Here is a 9,299-nt window from a genome sequence, read left to right as displayed (position 1 = left end):
TCTGTAATTAGTAACTGATGTGGTGTCTTTCCCTTCTTTCGGGATAACTGTGATGTAGGCTTCTAACAGCCTATGAAAGGGGTTTGCCGAGGAGGAAAGGGAGTTAAAGGCTTTGAGGAAGGGTTCCGTAATGTCTTCTGTAAATGTTTTAAAGTAGGCAGCTGTAAAGCCGTCCGGGCCAGGGCTCTTTCCTGTTTTCAACTGTTTGATTGCGTTCTTTAGTTCGTCTGCTGATATGGGATTTTCTAGTTTACGTGCCTCTTCTCTGTCTATGGGCTTAGGGCAATGTTCTTTCAAGAAGTCCTTGATAAGTTATTTACGTTAGTTATTTACGTTAGGGTCATCTGGGTGTGTGTGGAGGTTGTAAAGGTTGGAGTAGTATGTTACAAATTGGGAGGCTATGTCAGGGGCCGAGACTCGAGATCTTCCTTGGGGGCCTTTAATGGTGTGGATGGTGGTGCGAGCTCTGTTACGTTGGATGGCTCTAGCTAGATACTTACTACTTTTATTACCGAATTCATAGAATAATTTCTGCTGTAGCACAAATTTGCGTTTTGTTTTTAGGGCTAATTCTGCTAGTAGGAGGTCCCTAGTTTGGGTGAGGTCCTGGAACGTCTGTTGGGCTTGAGTTTGTGTGCTAGCTCTAGTCTTTGGATCTTCTGGATCAGAGTTGTGATTTTAGCTTGATGTGCTTTCTTACGCGCGGTCTTCAGGGCAATAAATCTCCCCCTGAGGACACATTTGTGTGCTTCCCATTGGGTCAACGGGGATGTATCCCCGTTGTCGTTATCTAGGAAAAAATCATGAATGGTTTGTTTAACGTTGAGGATCTCTTCTTCTGAGGTTAGGAGAGAAGAATCTAGGCGCCACGTCTTTGATACATTGTGGTGATTGGGGAGGGTCAGCGTCATAGTGATTGGGTGGTGGTCGGATAGGAGCATCGGTTCTATCGTCGCACTCGAAAGAAGGGGGAGGTCTGTTTGGGAAAGAAAGAGGTAATCAATTCGGGAGTACTTGTTGTGAGGGGCTGAAAAGAATGTGAAGTCCTTTGTGTTTGGGTGTAAAGTGCGCCATGAATCGTGAAGGAGCAGGTCTTGGAGTTGTAATTTTATTTGTCATAGAGTTTTGTAAGGTAAGACTGTAGTCCCTGAAGAGGTGTCCAAGAGTGGGTGTAGGGCTACATTAAAGTCCCCTCCGAATATGGTTATCCCTGCGGAGAAGCCTGTTAGCAGTTGGGAAATCTGTCTGAAGAAGCTGAGTTGTGCTGAGTTCGGACTGTAGATGTTAGCTAAGGTAATCGGTCGGCCTTGGATCCGACCTTTCAGAAAGATGTACCTGCCCTCCTCGTCAATAAGCGAGTCTGTGAGTTCCCATTGTAAGTGTTTGGAGATCAGAATCGATACTCCTTTAGTTTTGGCGAGCGGGTTGGAGGAGTGGTATGAGTGCGGGAACCAGTAATTTGTGAGTTTAGGTATTTTGTCTGAACGGAAGTGGGTTTCCTGAAGGAAGACTATATTGCTTTTTAACTTTTGCATTTGGGAGAGAACCTGACTGCGTTTCTCCGGGACATTAAGGCCTTTCGCATTTAGGGATGTCACTTTAAGCGTGGCGTGAACAATAGTGCTGTTAGAGTTGGACATATTGGTTCGGGGAAGTGACTCCGCCTGAATAAGAATGTTTGGAGTCTTGTTTTGGAGCGCCACTATAAGAGGCCTCTGGCTTCGTGTGTGGGATTAAATAGGCTATAGGGGAGATGGCAAAGTGTGGCGGAGACTGAGGAGATAAAGGTGAAAGGTTAGGGGGAGGGAGGGAGTTGAGGAGGGGAGGTGTGTGGTGAGCACTAAAATAGGAGTGGGGGGAGGGGGGAAGGGGAAGGGGTAGAAGGGGAAGGGAGAAGTGAGAAGGACCGGAGGGAAGAGAGAGTCTAAGGACCTCTCTTACACAGAAAAATTCAGCCCAGTTAAGATCAACGGGAAACTTGTGTTCCCGTTGTGTGGGGAAATGGGAGGTGACAGACTCTAAGGGTGGGATGGAATATGGAGTCATCCAGTCTTCAGGGGTATGGAAGAATCTATGACAAGTAGGAGAGCCAAAGAGGAATAAGTTAGCGAGTGGGGTCTATGGGTCAGCCTAAGGGGGGTTCGGTAGTTTGCATATGTGGGGGTTCCGTAGCGAACACCAAATAGTTATTGTGAGGGGGTGTTTGGAGCGGGTGAATTGGGTAGGGGATAAGTTATTAGGATCGTAAGGGGCATGACCATCATTGAGCATGAAAAGTCTCGTCTATTGAAAATACAGTTTTTCTGTTAGTTAAGTGGTACCAATCGCTTGTCTTATCCTGCTGCAGCTTATGGGCTCGTCTAGAGTGGATCTCCGGCGTGTGGGACCATCCCCCCATCGGATCGGAACGGGATTCCCCCATGGGGTGAGGCGGTCGGCAAAGCAGCCTTTGCGAGATGAGGGGTCCGTCCGACACGGCCGGGGATCGGAGCCGTGCATTCGAAAGTCTGAGTCTATAAACAGGTTTAAACAATAAAACATTGGCGTATCAACGTCAGCATAAAAATAAAAATAAAGAAAACCTTGTAACACATTGAAAAGGAACAAGAGCAACCAATTACCTGGAGGTCACATATGGTAGAAAGAAAGAAAATTAATAAAACCAGCTGGAAGGAAAGGGCCCTATCTGCATTCCCGCACAAAGGGGAGATGCTAACATGAGTCAATAATAGGTAGCAGTGGATACTGTGTAGTATTGTCTCTGTTAATACTGCCACGCACCCTCCGGGGAAAAGTCCACCTTCCCACATGAGACCTTGAGAATATGGAAGAGCGGGTGAGTCCAGTCAGAGTCCGGTTAAGTATAGATCTGAGACCCCTACCTCTGGCTTATCCGTTCATTCATATTATTCATTATTTACTCATTAATATCTGTCTGCTTTTCCCTTCGTTTTTTATAGGAATCATGTGGAACCAGGAACTGGCAGACCAATGGTTAAACCGACCGCTGCTCATTATTGTCTGGTTGCGGGATATAGACTATGGGTGCCCGTGTCTATATATATATATGGCCCCTCTATATGGATAAAAGGGTATTTGGGTATGGTTGATGTGAGAGGGGGCAGAGGAAGGGGTTCCCTACAGACTCTGAGTGGAGTCACCCAACCTATAACAAAAACAGTTATAACAGTTAAACATGTAATAACCAATCTATTATCAGAGGTTTTTTCCTAGGTGCGGAGAAACCTTCTATTGGGTAAGCCCCAAATATGGGATTTTTAGGAACAGTCCCTGTCAATCAAGGGTGTTGAGTGAGGGAAAGGGGGGCATGTATAGGGGAAAGGTAGGGTAAGGGGGGAAGGGAGAGGAAGAGATTGACTGGAGGACTACAGATCACCAATAGCTGATGTTGGCCTTTGGGTAGAAGTGTATTATACTTGCGTGACAAAGTTCTCCGTGGTGGTAAGGTCTCTGATCTGTCGGGATAGATTTCAGTTGCTTCCTCTGGGGGTGATCAGTCAGTTCGTTGTGACTTTTATGCTTGGTGGGAATCGGTCAAGTCGAATGTTTTCTTTTTTGGTGTAGAGGGTCTGCGCGTAGGTATCGTCTTCGGAGTGGTTTTGAGAGCGCAGTAGAGTGGAAAACTGTGCGGCCTGTATCAGCGATAGGGGCCTGGGAAGCGAGGATTGAGCTGAGCAGAATCTCACTATTCTGGCCCTCCGCGTCGTGGTCTCCTGTGAGCAGGAGAAGCCGTCGGGCTGCTGTTCGGGTTGCTCCTGGATCCTGGAGTAGGGTTGATCCTGGGCGAATTGGATCTACGCCTCCTGATGTGAAATTCGTCACGAACTGGGATTGCATCCATTGAGATGGTTCTCCTAAGATGGGGAGGTCTGAGAGACCTATACCAGTCTGGCAGTTCAACGTATGGTATGTTCAGTGTGTCACAGAAGGTGGATAATTCTTCTGGTACCCTCAGAAGTGCCGTTCTCCCATGCGCTGATGCAGAGAGGCAAAAGGGGAATTTCCATCGATACTGGATATTGTTTGTGCGCAGTAAATCGAGGAGTGGACGCAGGTCTCTTCTGCTCTGGAGGGTGATAGGTGACAAATCTTGAAAGATTTTTATGTCCGTGCCATGGTACAATAGGTTGCGGCGATCTCTGGCTCTGCGTAAGATATCCTCTTTAAGCTTGAAATTAACCAGGCAGCATACAATGTCTCTGGGGGGGTCAGCCTCCCTCCCCCTGGGCCTGAGAGCTCTATGTAAGCGTTCGAATTCTATGGGGGTTTCTGGGGGCCTTCCCAACACATCATTAAATACGGCAGTAACAGCCTGGGTGACTTGGGTGTAATCGATCGTTTCTGGCATGCCTCTTACCCGCAAGTTGTGCCTTCTCCCACGATTGTCCAAATCCTCCATGTATCTGTCCATGTCTCTGATCTGGGTACTTTGCACCTGGGAAGAAGTTTGCAGCTGGTGGATGTCATGTTCATTGTGGGCTGTAGTATCTTCAATGTCCTCCATGCGCACCGACATGGCCTGGATATCCCTCCTGAGCTCCGTGATCGCTGTGGCTAGTGTGGCTTTAATATCTTCTGCCACTGATCGGAGGTCAGTTATGCTCAGGGGTTGTTCCGTATGTGGGTCCTGAGCAGATGGTGGTGTCTGGAGCCTTCCCGAGGGGCTGAGGCTGGAGGAGCGTGCGGAGGCCGAGTAGGCCCGAGATGAAGCCGGGGCCTCGCGTGATTGCGTCCGGAAGAGCTCCGGAATACCACGGGACGCTTGCGTTTCGGACCCCCTGGGCGACCTGGATCGGGTTGGGGACGGGTTCCCCTTAGGTTTCCCCATGTCTGCGGGGTCGGATGGCTCTAATAAGCGGTAGATTGAACCCCTGAAGACCGGAGCGCTGGGATTATGCGTCCATTAGAGTCCGGCGCCAAGCCACGCCCCCCCCGCATTTTTCAAGAGGTGCCAGTGACACTCGGAAGGGTTCGGAGCCATTTGGAAATACTCGGAATCACTCAAATACTTGGAAAAACTCGGAAATACTCCATTCCCGAGTGTTTCCGAGCCTTTCCGAGGGTTTCGGAGTTCCGCCGAGCTATTTCTGAGGCTCTCCAGCGCCCCCCACCTCTGGCCACATGCGGCATTGCATGCAATAGAAGTCAGTGCGGAACAAATTATCTTTATTTCCATTGACTTTTATGGGGAAACTCGCTTTGATATGCGAGTGCTTTGGTTTACAAGCATTATCCTGGAACGGATAAACAAAGAAAATGTAATATATGTAGAACCACGTGATGCACCACAAGAAAAATTTGTGGATTTAAATTAAATGTAGTGTGAAGGGAATTTCAGATGAAATGTTTTATTATGTGTAATACTTTCTTTGTCACTCACCGCATTTATCGGCGTATAACACGCGACGGCGTATAACACGCACCCCAAGTTTTAAGGAAAAAAACTTTTAGGAGGGAAGTTTAAGGGGGAAAAAAAAACTTACATTTATATGCCCATCAGTGTCATCTGCAGCCTTGTCCACAATTGCAGCCTTATGCAGCCTTGTCCACCATTGCAGTCTTGTCCCCCATTGCAGCATTGTCTATATATTTTGCTATTTGTATTTTTATTTTTTTTAAATGCCGCCGCAGAGATACAGAGCTGGATGTGTATCTCGGCGGCGTGCGGTAGTTCTCGGCGGGCCTCCGGTGCCTTTGGCTCTTCTCGCCAGGCCGAGAGCGGCCGAAAGCTGGCGAGAAGAGCCGAAGGCGGCCAAAAGCTTCCAAGAACGGCCGAAGGCGGCCGAAAGCTTCTGAGAACGGCTGAAAGGTTCCGAGAACGGCCGAAGGCGGCCGAAAGCTTCCGAGAACGGCCGAAAGCTACCGAGAACGGCCGAAGGCGGCCGAAAGTTGCCGAGAGCGGCCAAAGGTCGCCTTGAAGAGCCAAAGGTGGCTGAAAGCCGTCCAGAGGCTCAGAATTTCGGGGGATCGGCGTATAACACGCACCCACGATTTTCCCCTGCTTTTAAGGGGAAAAAAGTGCGTGTTATACGCCGATAAATACGGTACGTACTGGAGTGCCCTTGTGGCCTCCAGTAGGCTTAGAGAACATGTACAAAATACTAAAAAGGGTCTGAAGAGTCACAGTCTGTTAAATTATTTCCCTGAGGTTCATAATAGATGAAGCCAAGTGCTTGGCTAAGAATGGACAGTGAGAGAGACACTGCCTGCGGCTGTGCTCTGTAGCTGATGCCCTGTATTGCTCAACTGCTTAAAAGCTATATCAGCCAGAGGAGGGAGCTGCTGAGCAGGCAGAGTTCAATAGGCTGAGTCAGGCAGCACTGCACTGTGGGAACTGTAGGCCTAAGGAGAGACTCTTCTGTAATCAACAGCTTTTGTGCTACATTCAGCAGAGAGTAGATTGCCAGGAGAATGGGAAAGAGCGGCATTGTCTTAGTCTGTGTCAGCTTCTTCTTGCCGTGAGGGAGACTGGAGAGTGCACATCGCTGTCCAGTGTGCACTCTCATTGCTGCAAAACAGCTGCCTCGGCGTGATTAAGAGTGCTGAGTTTTGGAGTGCTGACAGCCAGGGTCCCCTGGGTGCAGAGCAGAGAGTGGACTAATTGCTGTGTGCGACCTAATGGTAAGCTGCAATATCATTGGGACTGGTGAGCTGCTACTGTGGGGATTTACTAATAGCTACGTACAGTATCTCACAAAAGTGAGTACACCCCTCACATTTGTGTAAATATTTTCTTCTATCTTTTCATGTGACAACACTGAAGAAATGACACTTGTCTACAATGTAAAGTAGTGAGTGTACAGCTTGTATAACAGTGTAAAATAACTCAACACAGCCATTAATGTCTAAACCGCTGGCAACAAAAGTCAGTACAGGCATACCCCACTTTTAAGTACACAATGGGGTTTATTTACTAAAGCTGGAAAGTGCAAAATTAGGCTCACTGCTGAAAGAAACCAATGAGCTTCCAGATTGTATTACCAAAGCTTAATTGAACAGGCTGGGGTTAGAAGCTCATTGGTTTCTAAGCAGAAGTGCGCCTGATTTTGCACTTTCTAGCTTTAGTAAATAATAACCATTGTGTACTTAAAGTGGTTGTAAACCCTTACAACACACTTTGACCTACAGGTAAGCCTAGATTAAGGCTTACCTGTAGGTCCAAGAAATATCTCCTAAACCTATATGGTTTAGGAGATATTATCCCGAAGACAGGCGCCGCTGTCTACGGCGCATGCAGGCGCACTGAGCGCGGCACCGCCAACGACGGAGATGCCGCGCGTGTCTGCTCCCGTGCGCACGAGCGGGAGTGACATCATCGCGGCTTCGCCGAATGACAGAGGCGGAGCTGCGAGACCCCACCGAGAAGATGCGCCGGACTACAGGGGAAAGCGGTGACTTCACTGGCTCCTGTGTCAGGTAAGTGACACATAATGGACTACTATGCGATGCATAGTAGTCCATTATCCTTTGCCTTTGCAGGGAATGAAAGAGGAAGTAAACTCATCAGGGTTTACTTCCTCTTTAAAAGTGGGGTATGCCTGTACACCCCTAAGTGAAAATGTCAAAATTGGGCCCAATTAGTCATTTTCCCTCCCCGGTGTCATGTGACTCGTTAGTGTTACAATGTCTCAGGTGTGAATGGGGAGCAGGTGTGTTAAATTTGGTGTTATCGCTCTCACTCTCTCATACTGGTCACTGGAAGTACAACATGGCACCTCATGGCAAAGAACTCTCTGAGGATCTGAAAAAAAGAATTGTTGCTCTACATAAAGATGGCCTAGGCCAGTGATGGCGAACCTTGGCACCCTAGATGTTTTGGAACTACATTTCCCATGATGCTCAACTACAGTGCAGAGTGGCTGAGCATCATGGTAAATGTAGTTCCAAAACATCTGGGGTGCCAAGGTTCGCTATCACTGGCCTAGGCTATAAGATTGCCAAGACCCTGAAACTGAGCTGCAGCACAGTGGCCAAGATCATACAGCGATATAACAGGACAGGTTCCACTCAGAACAGACCTCACCATGGTGGACCACAGAAGTTGAGTGCACGTGCGCCACCAATACTGTATTTATACATGAAGATCATATCCCCCTTATGTATTTCATGGTGATCATACCCCCCCTTATGTATTATACATGGAAGTTCTTGAAGAGGTAAAAGATAGGTAGACTGGAGGTGGCACAATAGAGGAGGAGAGGTGCTGTGTTCTGTATAGTAAAGTAGTTTGTATAGAGGCACAGTGACCAGAGAGAGGTGGGTGGGAGATGCTGTAACTGTGTAGCGAAGGTGAGTTGGTATGGGGGGGGTTATGGTGGCAGAGAGTCGCTGTGACTAGGAGATGGGGTGGACTGTAATGAAAATAGGGTTGGAGGGAGGTGTTGTGATTATGGGACCTTGTCATTGTTACCACTAGCTTCCTCAGAGGTGGATTTTGCTCAGCAGACTCCTGACTCAAGGAGCCCTTCCTCCTGACTCCTGAATCAAGGAGCTCCCCCTCCAGACTCCTGACTCAAGGAGCTCCACCTCCAGACTCCTGAATCAAGGAGCTCCCCCTCCAGACTCAAGGAGCTCCACCTCCAGACTCCTGACTCAAGGAGCCCCTCCTCCAGACTCCTGAATCAAGGAGCTCCACCTCCAGACTCAAGGAGCTCCACCTCCAGACTCAAGGAGCTCCACCTCCAGACTCCTGAATCAAGGAGCTCCACCTCCAGACTCCTGAATCAAGGAGCTCCACCTCCAGACTCCTGAATCAAGGAGCCCCACCTCCAGACTCCTGAATCAAGGAGCCCCACCTCCAGACTCCTGAATCAAGGAGCCCCACCTCCAGACTCCTGAATCAAGGAGCCCCACCTCCAGACTCCTGACTCCAGGAGCTCCACCTCCAGACTCCTGAATCAAGGAGCCCCACCTCCAGACTCCTGACTCAAGGAGCTCCACCTCCAGACTCCTGAATCAAGGAGCCCCACCTCCAGACTCCTGAATCAAGGAGCCCCACCTCCAGACTCCTGACTCCAGGAGCTCCACCTCCAGACTCCTGAATCAAGGAGCCCCACCTCCAGACTCCTGACTCAAGGAGCTCCACCTCCAGACTCCTGAATCAAGGAGCCCCACCTCCAGACTCCTGAATCAAGGAGCCCCACCTCCAGACTCCTGACTCCAGGAGCTCCACCTCCAGACTCCTGAATCAAGGAGCTCCACCTCCAGACTCCTGACTCAAGGAGCTTCACCTCCAGACTCCTGAATCAAGGAGCTCCACCTCCAGACTCCTGAATCAA

Source organism: Lithobates pipiens, unplaced genomic scaffold (assembly GCF_037356315.1).
Source record: "Lithobates pipiens isolate NorthernLeopardFrog02 unplaced genomic scaffold, aLitPip1_a1.2 Scaffold_44, whole genome shotgun sequence".
Lineage (NCBI taxonomy): Eukaryota > Metazoa > Chordata > Amphibia > Anura > Ranidae > Lithobates > Lithobates pipiens.
The sequence above is the reverse complement of the archived record's forward strand: the minus strand, read 5'-3'. Positions refer to the sequence as shown.